Below are 15,149 nucleotides of genomic sequence, written 5' to 3'. Positions count from 1 at the left end.
TGCCAGAACCACATGCCGGACACTCCGGAATCACCTGCCGGGCATGCTGGAACCATGTCTCAGACGTGCCAGAACCATGTTCCGGACACGCTGGTACCACCTGCCGAGCTCGCCGGAACCACCTGCTGGACACGCCAAAATCACCTGCTGGCTACGCCAGAACCACACGGCAGACACTCCGGAATCACCTGCCGGGCTGGCTGGAACCACCTGCCGGTCACGCCAACATCACCTTTCAGCTACGCCAGAACCACTTGGTGGACACTCCGGAAACACCTCTCCGGCCGGCCGGAACCACCTCTCAGACGTGCCAGAACCATGTGCCTGAGATGCAGGAACCACTCCCCGAACAGACCGAAACCACCTGCCAGACCCGCCTGAACCCCCTGGCGAGCACGCCTGATCCACCTGCTCAACTAGCTGGAACCACCTTCCTGACACGCCAAAATAACCTGCCGGCTACGGCACAACCATTTGGTGAACTCTTCGGAATCACCTGCCGGGCAGGCTCCAGAACCACTCGGCAGACTCTCCGGAACCACCAGCCGGGCATGCCGGAACCACCTCTCAGACATGCCGGAACCACATGCCAATGACACCGGAAGCACCTGCCGCCATGCCAGAACCACCTGCTCGACTCGCCAAAACCACATGCTGGACACGCCAAAATCACCTGCCGGCTACGCCACAACCATTTGGTGAACTCTTCGGAATCACCTGCCGGGCTGGCTGGAACCACCTTCTGGTCACGCCAACATCACCTGCCAGCTATGCCAGAACCACTTGGCGGACACCATGGAAACACCTGTCGGGCCGGGCGGAACCACCTCTCAGACGTGCCAGAACCATGAGCCTGAGATGCCGGAACCACTCCCCGAACAGACCGAAACCACCTGCCAGACCCGCCTGAACCCCCTGGCGAGCACGCCTGATCCACCTGCTCAACTAGCCGGAACCAAGTTCCTGACATGCCAAAATCACCTGCCAGGTATACAAGAACCACTTGGTGGACACTCCGGAATCATCTGCCGGAGATGCCAAACCAGCTCTCAGACACAAGAGAACCACGTGCCAGAGACGCCGGAAGCACCAGCTGAGCATGCCTCAGCCACCTGCTCGACTCGCAAGATACACCTGTCAGACAGGCGAAAATCACCTGCCGGGTACGCCAGAAACACTTGGCGGACGCTCCGGAATCACCTTTCGGGCGTGCCGGAACCACCTCTCAGACTTGCCAGAACCATGTTCTGGACACGCCGGTACCACCTGCCGAGTATGCCGGAACCAGCTGATCCACTCCCCAGAACCACCAAGTGGACACGCCAAAATCAACTGCCGGCTATGCCAGAACCACTTGGCAGACACTCCGGAATCACAGGCCAGGCATTCCGGAACCACCTCTCAGAGGTGCCAGAACCAAATGCCGGACACTCCGGTATCACCTGCCAGGCATGCCGGAACCACCTCTCAGAGGTGCCAGAACCACATGCCGGACACTCCGGAATCACCTGCCGGGCATGCTGGAACCACGTGCTGGACATGCCGGAACCACCTGCCGGACATGCCGGAACCACCTGCCGGACATTCCGGAACCAATGCCGGACATGCAAAATCACCTGCCGTCTATGCCAGAACCACTTGGCGAACACTCCGGAATCACCTGCCGGGCTTGCTGGAACCATCTCTCAGACGTGCCAGAACCATGTTCCGGACACGCCGGTACCACCAGCCGAGCTCGCCGGAACCACCTGCTGGACACGCCAAAATCACCTGTCGGCTACGCCAGATCCACGCGGCAGACACTCCGGAATCACCTGCCGGGCTGCCTGGAACCACCTCCCCGTCACGCGAACATCACCTTTCAGCTACTCCGGAACCACTTGCCGGACACTCCGGAAACACCTGTCGGGCCGGCCGGAACCACCTCTCAGACGTGCCAGAACCATGTGCCTGAGATGCCGGAACCACACCCCGAACAGACCGAGACCACCTGCCAGACCCGCCTGAACCACCTGCCGGGCACGCCGGAACCACCTACTCGACTCGCTGGAACCACCTACCTGACACACTAAAATCACTTGCCGGGTATGCCACAACCACTTGGTGGATACTCCGGAATCATCTGCTGGACATGCCAGAACCAGTTCTCACACACACCGGAACCACGTGCCAGACACGCTGGAAGCACCTGCTGATCATTTCTGAGCCAAATGCTCGACTTGCCAGAGACACCTGCCAGACACGCCAAAATCACCTGCCGGGTACGCCAGAACCACGTGGCTGACACTCCGGAATCACCTGTCGGGCATGCCGGAACCAACTCTCAGACGTGCCAGAACCTCGTGCCGGACACGCCAGAACCACCTGCCGGACAGACCGGAAACACCTTCTGGACACGCCGGAACCACCGGCTCGACTCGCCGGAACCACGGCCGGACATGCAGAATGACCTGCCGGCTACGCCAGAACCACTTGGCGAACACTCCAGAATCACCTGTCGGGCATGCCGGAACCACCTCTCAGACTTGCCAGAACCATGTTCCGGACACGTCCGTACCACCTGCCGAGTATGCCTTAACCACCTGATCCACTCCCCAGAACAACCTGCTGGACACGCAAGAATCACCTGCCGACTACGCCAGAACCACTCGGCAGACACTCCGGAACCACCTGCCGGGCATGCCGGAACCACCTACCGGACATGCCGGAACCACCGGCTCGACTCGCCGGAATCATTGCCGGACATGCAAAATCACCTGCCGGCTACGCCAGAACCACTTGGCGAACACTCCGGAATCACCTGCCGGGCATTGCGGAACCACCTCTCAGACATGCCGGAACCACATGCCAATGACACCGGAAGCACCTGCCGAGCACGCCAGAACCAACTGCTCGACTCGCCAAAACCACTCGCTGGCCTCAAAAAAATCACCTGCCGGCTACACCACAACCATTTGGTGAACTCTTCGGAATCACCTTCCGGGCTTGCTGGAACCACCTGCCGGTCACGCCAACATCACCTTTCAGCTACGCCAGAACCTCACGGCAGACACTCCGGAATCACCTGCCGGGCTGGCTGGAACCACCTGCCGGTCACGCCAACATCACCTTTCAGCTACGCCAGAACCACATGGCGGAAACTCCGGAAACACCTCTCCTGCCGGCCGGAACCACCTGTCAGACGTGCCAGAACCATGTGCCTGAGATGCCGGAACCACTCCCCGAACAGACCGAAACCACCTGCCAGACCCGCCTGAACCCCCTGGCGAGCACGCCTGATCCACCTGCTCAACTAGCCGGAACCAACTTCCTGACACGCCAAAATAACCTGCCGGCTACGCCACAAACATTTGGTGAACTCTTCGGAATCACCTGCCGGGCTGGCTCCACAACCACTCGGCAGACACTCCGTAATCACCTGCCGGGCTGGCTGGAACCACCTGCCGGTCACGCCAACATCACCTGCCAGATATGCCAGAACCACTTGGCGGACACCATGGAAACACATGTCGGGCCGGCCGGAACCACCTATCAGACGTGCCAGAACCATGTGCCTGAGATGCCGGAACCACACCCCGAACAGACCGAAACCACCTTCCGAGCACGCCGGAACCACCTACTCGACTCGTCGGAACCACCTACCTGACAGGCTAAAATCACCTGCCGTGTATGCCACAACCACTTGGTGGACACTCCGGAATCATCTGCCGGACATGCCAGAACCAGCTCTCAGACACACCAGAACCACGGGCCGGACACGCCGGAAGCACCTGCTGATCATGCCTGAGCCAATGCTCGACTTGCAAGGAACACCTGCCAGACACGCCAAAATCACCTGCCGGGTACGCCAGAACCACGTGGCGGACACTCCGGAATCACCTGTCGGGCATGCCGGAACCAACTCTCAGACATGCCAGAACCTCGTGCCGGACACGCCAGAACCACGTGCCGGACAGACCGGAAACACCTGCCGGACACGCCGGAACCACCGGCTTGACTCGCCAGAACCACCGCCGGACATGCAAAATGAACTGCCGGCTACGCCAGAACCACTTGGCGAACACTCCGGAATCACTTGTTGGGCATGCCGGAACCACCTCTCAGACTTGCCAGAACCATGTTCCGGACACGCCGGTACCACCTGCCGAGTATGCCGGAACCACCTGATCAACTCCCCAGAACCACCTGCTGGACACGCCAGAATCACCTGACGACTACGCCAGAACCACTTGGCGAACACTCCGGTATCACCTGCCGGGCATGCCGGAACCACCTCTCAGAGGTGCCAGAACCACATGCCGGACACTCCGGAATCACCTGCCGGGCATGCCGGAACCACCTGCTGGACATGCCGGAACCACCGGCTCGACTCGCCGGAACCATTGCCGGACATGCAAAATCACCTGCCGGCTATGCCAGAACCACTTGGGGAACACTCCGGAATCACCTGCCGGGCATGGCGGAACCACCTCTCAGACATGCCGGAACCACATGCCAATGACACCGGAAGCACCTGCCTAGCGCGCCAGAACCACCTGCTCGACTCGCCAAAACCACCTGCTGGACACGCCAAAATCACCTTCCGGCTACGCCACAACCATTTGGTGAACACTTCGGAATCACCTGCCGGGCTGGCTGGAACCATCTGCTGGTCACGCCAACATCACCTGCCAGCTATGCCATAACCACTTGGCGGACACCATGGAAACACCTGTCGGGCCGGCCGGAACCACCTATCAGACGTGCCAGAACCATGTGCCTGAGATGCCGGAACCACTCCCCGAACAGACCGAAACCACCTGCCAGACCCGCCTGAACCACCTGCCGAGCACGCCGGAACCACCTACTCGACTCGCTGGAACCAACTACCTGACACGCTAAAGTCACCTGCCGGGTATGCCACAACCACTTGGTGGACACTCCGGAATCATCTGCCGGACATCCCATAACCAGCTCTCAGACACACCAGAACCACGTGCCACACAAGCCGGAAGCACCTGCTGATCATGCCTGAGCCACATGCTCGACTTGCAAGAAACACCTGCCAGACAGGCCAAAATCACCTGCCGGGTACGCCAGAACCTCGTGCCGGACACGCCAGAACCACCTGCCGGACAGACCGGAAACACCTGCCGGACACGCCGGAACCACCGGCTTGACTCGCCAGAACCACCGCCGGACATGCAAAATGACCTGCCGGCTATGCCAGAACCACTTGGCGAACACTCCGGAATCACCTGTTGGGCATGCCGGAACCACCTCTCATACTTGCCAGAACCATGTTCCGGACACGCCGGTACCACCTGCCGAGTATGCCGGAACCACCTGATCCACTCCCCAGAACCACCAGCTGGACACGCCAGAATCACCTGCCGGCTACGCCAGAACCACTCGGCAGACACTCCGGAATCACATGCCAGGCATTCCGGAACCACCTCTCAGAGGTGCCAGAACCAAATGCCGGACACTCCGGTATCACCTGCCAGGCATGCCGGAACCACCTCTCAGAGGTGCCAGAACCACATGCCGGACACTCCGGAATCACCTGCCGGGCATGCTGGAACCACGTGCTGGACATGCCGGAACCACCTGCCGGACATGCTGGAACCACCTGCCGGATATTCAGGAACCAATGCCGGACATACAAAATCACCTGCCGGCTACGCCAGGACCACTTGGCGAACACTCCAGTATCACCTGCCGGGCATGCCGGAACCACCTCTCAAAGGTGCCAAAACCACATGTCGGACACTCCGGAATCACCTGCCTGGCATGCCGGAACCATGTCTCAGACGTGCCAGAACCATGTTCCGGACACGCTGGTACGACCTGCTGAGCTCGCCAGAACCACCTGCTGAACACACCAAAATCACCTGCCAGCTACGCCAGAACCACACGGCAGACACTCCGGAACCACCTGCCGGGCATGTCGCAACCACCTCTCAGAGGTGCCAGAACCACATGCCGGACACTCCCGAATCAGCTGCCGGGCATGACGGAACCATCTCTCAGACGTGCCAGAACCATGTTCCGGACACGCTGGTACCACCTGCCGAGCTCCCCGGAACCACCTGCTGGACACGCCAAAATCACCTGCCAGCTACGCCAGAACCACACGGCAGACACTCCGGAATCACCTGCCGGGCTGGCTGGAACCACCTGCTGGTCACGCCAACATCACCTGCCAGCTATGCCAGAACCACTTGGCGGACACCATGGAAACACCTGTCGGGCCGGCCGGAACCACCTCTCAGATGTGCCAGAACCATGAGCCTGAGATGCCGGAACCACCCCCCGAACAGACCGAAACCACCTGCCAGACCCACCTGAACCCCCTGGCGAGCACGCCTGATCCACCTGCTCAACTAGCCGGAACCACCTTCCTGACACGCCAAAATCACCCGCCGGCTACGCCACAACCATTTGGTGAACTCTTCGGAATCACCTGCCGGGCTGGCTCCAGAACCACTCGGCAGACACTCCGGAACCACCTGCCGGGCATGCCGGAACCACGTCTCAGACATGACGGAACCACATGCCAATGACACCGGAAGCACCTGCCGCCACGCCAGAACCACCTGCTCGACTCGCCAAAACCACCTGCTGGACACTTCAAAATCACCTGCCAGTTCTAGCAGAACCACTTGGTGGACACTCCGGAATCATCTGCCAGAAATGCCAGAACCAGCCCTCTGACACACCAGAACCACGTGCCGGACACGCCGGAAGCACCTGCTGATCATGCCTGAGCCACATGCTCGACTTGCAAGAAACACCTGCCAGACACGCCAAAATCACCTCCCGGGTACGCCAGAACCATGTGGCGGACTATCCGGAATCACCTGACGGGCATGCCGGAACCAACTCTCAGACGTGCCAGAACGTCGTGATGGACACGCCAGAACGACGGGCCGGACAGACAGGAAACACCTGCCGGACACGCCGGAACCACCGGCTTGACTCGCCAGAACCACCGCCGGACATGCAAAATGAACAGCCGGCTACGCCAGAACCACTTGGCGAACACTCCGGAATCACCTGTCGGGCATGCCGGAACCACCTCTCAGACGTGCCAGAACCATGTGCCTGAGATGCCGGAACCAGTCCCCGAACAGACCGAAACCACCTGCCAGACCCGCCTGAACCCCCTGGCGAGCACGCCTGATCCACCTGCTCAACTAGCCGGAACCAACTTCCTGACACGCCAAAATCACCTGCCAGTTATACAAGAACCACTTGGTGGACACTCCGGAATCATCTGCCGGACATGCCAGAACCAGCTCTCAGACACACCAGAACGACGTGATAGACATGCCGGAAACACCTGCTGAGCATGCCTGAGCCAAATGCTCGACTTGCAAGAAACACCTGCCAGACACGCCAAAATCACCTGCCGGGTACGCCAGAACCACGTGGCGGACACTCCGGAATCACCTGTCGGGCATGCCGGAACCAACTCTCAGACGTGCCAGAAGCATGTTCCGGACACGCCGGTACCACCTGCCGAGCTCGCCGGAACCACCTGCTGGACACGCCAAAATCACCTGCCGGGTACGCCAGAACCACACGGCAGACACTCCGGAATCACCTGCCGGGCTGGCTGGAACCACCTGCCGGTCACGCCAACATCACCTTTCAGCTACGCCAGAACCACTTGGCGGACACTCCGGAAACACCTGTCGGGCCGGATGGAAACACCTCTCAGACGTGCCAGAACCATGTGCCTGAGATGCCGGAACCACTCCCCGAACAGACCGAGACCACCTGCCAGACCCGCCTGAACCCCCTGGCGAGCACGCCTGATCCACCTGCTCAACTAGCCGGAACCACCTTCCTGACACGCCAAAATCACCTGCCAGGTATACCAGAACCACTTGGTGGACACTCTGGAATCATCTGCCGGAGATGCCAGAACCAGCTCTCAGACACACCAGAAACACGTGCCAGAGACGCCGGAAACACCAGCTGAGCATGCCTGAGCCACCTGCTCGACTCGCGAGAAACACCTGTCGGACATGCCAAAATCACCTGCCGGGTACGCCAGAAACACTTGGCGGACGCTCCGGCATCACCTGTCGGGCGTTCCGGAACCGCCTCTCAGACATGCCGGAACCACATGCCAATGACACCGGAAGCACCTTCCGAGCACGCCAGAACCACCTGCTTGACTTGCCAAAACCACCTGCTGGACACGCCAAAATCACCTTCCGGATACGCAACAACCATTTGGTGAACACTTCGGAATCACCTGCATGACTGGCTGAAACCACCTGCCGGTCACGCCAACATCACCTGCCAGCTATGCCAGAACCACTTGGCGGACGCTCCGGAATCACCTGTCGGGCGTGCCAGATCCACCTCTCAGACTTGCCAGAACCATGTTCTGGACACGCCGGTACCACCTGCCGAGTATGCCGGAACCAGCTGATCCACTCCCCAGAACCACCTAGCGGACACGAAAAATCAACTGCCGGCTACGCCAGAACCACTCGGCAGACACTCCAAAATCACATGCCAGGCATTCCGGAACCACCTCTCAGAGGTGCCAGAACCAAATGCCGGACACTCCGGTATCACCTGCCGGACACGCCGGAAGCACCTGCTGATCATGCCTGAGCCACATGCTCGACTTGCAAGTAACACCTGACAGACACGCCAAAATCACCTGCCTGGTACGCCAGAACCACTTGGCGGACACTCCGGAATCACCTGTCGGGAATGCCGGAAATAACTCTACGATGTGCCAAAACCTCGTTCGGACACGCCAGAACCACCTGCCGGACAGACCGGAAACACATGCTGGACACGCAGGAACCACCGGCTTGACTCGCCGGAACCACCGCCGGACATGCAAAATGACCTGCCGGCTACGCCAGAACCACTTGGCGAACACTCCGGAATCACCTGTCGGGCATGCCGGAACCACCTCTCAGACTTGCCAGAGCAATGTTCCGGAATCGCCGGTACCACCTGCCGAGTATGCCGGAACCACGTGATCCACTCCCCATAACCACCTGCTGGACACGCCAGAATCACCTGCCGGCTATGCCAGAACCACTCGGCAGACACTCCGGAACCACCTGCCGGGCATGCCGGAACCACCTCTCAGAGGTGCCAGAACCAGATGCCGGACACTCCGGAATCACCTGCCGGGCATGCCGGAACCATCTCTCAGACGTGCCAGAACCAAGTTCCGGACACGCCGGTACCACCTGCCGAGCTCGACGGAACCACCTGCTGGACACGCCAAAATCACCTGCCGGCTACGCCAGAACCACTCGGCAGACACGCCGGAATCACCTGCCGGGCTGGCTGGAACCACCTGCCGGTCACGCCAACATCACCTTTCAGCTACGCCAGAACCACTTGGCGGACACTCTGGAAACACCTGTCGGGCCGGCCGGAACCACCTCTCAGACGTGCCAGAACCATGTGCCTGAGATGCCGGAACCACTCCCCGAACAGACCGAGACCACCTGCCAGACCTGCCTGAACACCCTGGCGAGCACGCCTGATCCACCTGCTCAACTAGCCGGAACCACCTTCCTGACACGCCAAAATCACCTGTCAGGTATACCAGAACCACTTGGTGGACACTCCGGAATCACCTGCCGGACATGCCAGAACCAGCTCTCAGACACACCAGAACCACGTGCCAGAGACGCCGGAAGCACCAGCTGAGCATGCCTGAGGCCACCTGCTCGACTCGCGAGAAACACCTGTCGGACATGCCAAAATCACCTGCCAGGTACACCAGAAACACTTGGCGGATGCTCCGGAATCACCTGTCGGGCGTGCCGGAACCGCCTCTCAGACATGCCGGAACCACATGCCAATGACACCGGAAGCACCTGCCGAGCACGCCAGAACCACCTGCTCGACTCGACAGAACCACCTGCTGGACACGCCAAAATCACCTGCCGGGTACGCCAGAACCACGCGGCGGACGCTCCGGAATCACCTGTCGGGCATGCCGGAACCAACTCTCAGAGGTGCCAGAACCTCATGCCGGTCACGCCAGAACCACTTGCCGGACAGACCGGAAACACCTGGTGCACACGAAAAATCACCTGCCGGCTACGCCACAACCATTTGGTGAACTCTACGGAATCACCTGCCGGGCTTGCTGGAACCAGCTGCCGGTCACGCCAACATCATATGCCAGCTATGCCGGAACCACTTGACGGACACCATGGAAACACCTGTCGGACCGGCCGGAACCACCTATCAGACGTGCCAGAACCATGTGCCTGAGATCCCGGAACCACACCCCGAACAGTCCAAAACCACCTGCCAGACCCGCCTGAACCACCTGCCGAGCACACCGGAACCACCTACTTGACTCGCCGGAACCACCTACCTGACACGCTAAAATCACCTGCTGGGTATGCCACAACCACTTGGTGGACACTCCGGAGTCATCTGCCGGACATGCCAGAACCAGCTCTCAGACACACCAGAACCACGTGCCAGACACGCCGGAAGCACCTGCTGAGCATGCCTGAGCCAAATGCTCGACTTGCAAGAAACACCTGCCAGACACGCCAAAATCACCTGCCGGGTACACCAGAACCACGTGGCGGACACTCCGGAATCCCCTGTCGTGCATGCCGGAACCACCTCTCAGACTTGCCAGAACCATGTTCCGGACACGCCGGTACCACCTGCCGAGTATGCCGGAACCACCTGATCCACTCCCCAGAACCACCTGCTGGACACGCCAGAATCACCTGTCAGCTACGCCAGAACCACTCGGCAGACACTCCGGAACCACCTGCCGGGCATGCCGGAACCACCTCTCAGAGGTGCCAGAACTACATGCCGGACACTCCGGAATCACCTGCCGGGCATGCCTGAACCATCTCTAAGACGTGCCAGAACCATGTTACAGACACGCTGGTACCACCTGCCGAGCTGGCCAGAACCACCTGCTGCACACGCCAAAATCACCTGCCAGCTACGCCAGAACCACACGGCACACACTCCGGAATCACCTGCCGGGCTGGCTGGAACCACCTGCCGGTCACGCCAACATCACCTTTCAGCTAAGCCAGAACCACTTGGAGGACACTCCGGAAACACCTCTCCGGCCGGCCGGAAACACCTCTCAGACGTGCCAGAACCATGTGCCTGAGATGCCAGAACCACTCCCCGAACAGACCGAAACCACCTGTCAGACCCGCCTGAACCCCCTGGCGAGCACGCCTGATCCACCTGCTCAACTAGCCGGAACCACCTTCCAGACACGCCAAAATCACCTGCCAGGTCTACCAGAACCACTTGGTGGACACTCCGGAATCATCTGCCAGAAATGCCAGAACCAGCCCTCTGACACACCAGAACCACGTGCCGGACACGCCGGAAGCACCTGCTGATCATGCCTGAGCCACATGCTCGACTTGCAAGAAACACCTGCCAGACACGCCAAAATCACCTGCCGGTTACGCCAGAACCACGTGGCGGACTCTCCGGAATCACCTGTCGGGCATGCCGGAACCAACTCTCAGACGTGCCAGAACCTCGTGCCGGACACGACAGAACCACGTGCCGGACAGACAGGAAACACCTGCCGGACACTCCGGAACCACCGGCTTGACTCGCCAGAACCACCGCCGGACATGCAAAATGAACTGCCGGCTACGCCAGAACCACTTGGCGAACACTCCGGAATCACCTGACGGGCATGCCGGAACCACCTCTCAGACGTGCCAGAACCATGTGCCTGAGATGCCGGAACCACTCCCCGAACAGACCGAAACCACCTTCCAGACCCGCCTGAACCCCCTGGTGAGCACGCCTGATCCACCTGCTGAACTAGCCGGAACCAACTTCCTGACATGCCAGGTATACAAGAACCACTTGGTGGACACTCCGGAATCATCTGCCGGAGATGCCAGAACCAGCTCTCAGACACACCAGAACCACGTGCCAGAGACGCCGGAAGCACCAGCTGAGCATGCCTCAGCCACCTGCTCGACTCGCAAGATACACCTGTCGGACAGGCGAAAATCACCTGCCGGGTACGCCAGAAACACTTGGCGGACGCTCCGGAATCACCTGTCGGGCGTGCCGGAACCACCTCTCAGACTTGCCAGAACCATGTTCTGGACACGCCGGTACCACCTGCCGAGTATGCCGGAACCACCTGATCCACTCCCCAGAACCACCTGCTGGACACGCTAGAATCACCTGCCGACTACGCCAGAACCACTCGGCAGAACCTCCGGAACCACCTGCCGGGCATGCCGGACCCACCTCTCAGAGGTGCCAGAACCACATGCCGGACACTCCGGAATCACCTGCCGGGCATGCCGGAACCACCTCTCAGAGGTGCCAGAACCACATGCCGGACACTCCGGAATCACCTGCCTGGCATTCCGGAACCATCTCTAAGACGTGCCAGAACCATGTTCCGGACACGCTGGTACCTCCTGCCGAGCTCGCCGGAACCACCTGCTGGACACGCCAAAATCACCTGCCAGCTACGCCAGAACCACATGGCAGACACTCCGGAATCACCTGCCGGGCTGGCTGGAACCACCTGCCGGTCACGCCAACATCACCTCTCAGCTACGCCAGAACCACTTGGCGGACACTCCGGAAACACCTCTCCGGCTGGCCGGAACCACCTCTCAGACGTGCCAGAACCATGTGCCTGAGATGTCGGAACCACTCCCCGAACAGACCGAAACCACCTGCCATACCCGCCTGAACCCCCTGGCGAGCACGCCTGATCCACCTGCTCAACTAGCCGGAACCACCTTCCAGACACGCGAAAATCACCTGCCAGGTCTACCAGAACCACTTGGTGGACACTCCGGAATCATCTGCCGGACATGCCAGAACCAGCCCTCTGACACACCAGAACCACGTGCCAGAGACGCCGGAAGCACCAGCTGAGCATTCCTGAGCCACCTGCTCGACTCGCAAGAAACACCTGTCGGACATGCCAAAATCACCTGTCGGGTACGCCAGAAACACTTGGCGGACGCTCCGGAATCACCTGTCGGGCGTGCCAGAACCGCCTCTCAGACATGCTGGAAACACATGCCAATGACACTGGAAGCACCTGCCGAGCACGCCAGAACCACCTGCTCGACTCGCCAAAACCACCTGCTGGACACGCCAAAATCACCTTCCGGATACGCAACAACCATTTGGTGAACACTTCGGAATCACCTGCCTGACTGGCTGAAACCACCTGCCGGTCACGCCAACATCAGCTGCCAGCTATGCCAGAACCACTTGGTGGACGCTCCGGAATCACCTGTCGGGCGTGCCGGAACCACCTCTCAGACTTGCCAGAACCATGTTCTGGACACGCCGGTACCCCCTGCCGAGTATGCCGGAACCAGCTGATCCACTCCCCAGAACCACCTAGTGGACACGCCAAAATCAACTGCCGGCTACGCCAGAACCACTCGGCAGACACTCCGGAATCACATGCCAGGCATTCTGGAACCACCTCTCAGAGGTGCCAGAACCAAATGCCGGACACTCCGGTATCACCTGCCGGACATGCCGGAAGCACCTGCTGATCATGCCTGAGCCACATGCTCGACTTGCAAGTAACACCTGCCAGACACGCCAAAATCACCTGCCGGGTATGCCAGAACCACTTGGCGGACACTCCGGAATCACCTGTCGGGCATGCCGGAAATAACTCTCAGATGTGCCAAAACCTCGTTCGGACACACCAGAACCACCTGCCGGACAGACCGGAAACAAATGCTGGACACGCCGGAACCACCGGCTTGACTCGCCGGAACCACCGCAGGACATGCAAAATGACCTGCCGTCTACGCCAGAACCACTTGGCGAACACTCCGGAATCACCTGTCGGGCATGCCGGAACCACCTCTCAGACTTGCCAGAGCCATGTTCCGGACTCGCCGGTACCACCTGCCGAGTATGCAGGAACCACCTCATCCACTCCCCAGAACCACCTGCTGGACACGCCAGAATCACCTGCCGGCTACGCCAGAACCACTCGGCAGACACTCCGGAACCACCTTCCGGGCATGTCGGAACCAAGTCTCAGAGGTGCCAGAACCACATGCCGGACACTCCGGAATCACCTGCCGGGCATGCCGGAACCATCTCTCAAACGTGCCAGAACCATGTTCCAGACACGCCGGTACCACCTGCCGAGCTCGCCGGAACCACCTGATGGAGACGCCAAAATCACCTGCCGGCTACGCCAGAACCACTCAGCAGACACTCCGGAATCACCTGCCGGGCTGGTTGGAACCACCTGCCGGTCACGCCAACATCACCTTTCAGCTACGCTGGAACCACTTGGCGGACACTACGGAAACACCTCTAGGGCCGGCCGGAACCACATCTCAGACGTGCCAGAACCATGTGCCTGAGATGCCGGAACCACACCCCGAAAAGACCGAAACCACCTGCCAGACCCGCCTGAACCCCGTGGCGATCATGTCTGATCCACCTGCTCAACTAGCCGGAACCACCTTCCAGACATGCCAAAATCACCTGCCAGGTGTACCAGAACCACTTGGTGGACACTCCGGAATCATCTGCCGGAAAGGCCAGAACCAGCCCTCTGACACACCAGAACCAGGTGCCGGACACGCCGGAATCACCTGCTGATCATGCCTGAGCCACATGATAGACTTGCAAGAAACACCTGCCAGACACGCCAAAATCACCTGCCGGGTACACCAGAACCACGTGGCGGACACTCCGGAATCACCTGTCGGGCATGCCGGAACCAACTCTCAGACTTGCCAGAACCTCGTGCCGGACACGCCAGAACCACCTGCCGGACAGACCGGAAACACCTGCCGGACACGCCGGAACCACCGGCTCGACACGCCGGAACCACCGCCGGACATGCAAAATGACCTGCTGGCTACGCCAGAACCACTTGGCGAACACTCCGGAATCACCTGTCGGGCATGCCGGAACCACCTCTCAGACTTGCCAGAACCAAATGCCGGAGACTCCGGTATCACCTGCCGGGCATGCCGGAACCACCTCTCAGAGGTGCCAAAACCACTTGCCGGACACTCCGGAATCACCTGCCGGGCATGCCGGAACCACCTGCAGGACATGCCGGAACCACCGGCTCGACTCGCCGGAACCATTGCCGGACATGCAAAATCACCTGCCGGCTACGCCAGAAC

Source organism: Equus caballus, unplaced genomic scaffold, assembly GCF_041296265.1.
Source record: "Equus caballus isolate H_3958 breed thoroughbred unplaced genomic scaffold, TB-T2T haplotype2-0000440, whole genome shotgun sequence".
Taxonomy (NCBI): domain Eukaryota; kingdom Metazoa; phylum Chordata; class Mammalia; order Perissodactyla; family Equidae; genus Equus; species Equus caballus.
This window is presented reverse-complemented; position numbering follows the sequence as displayed.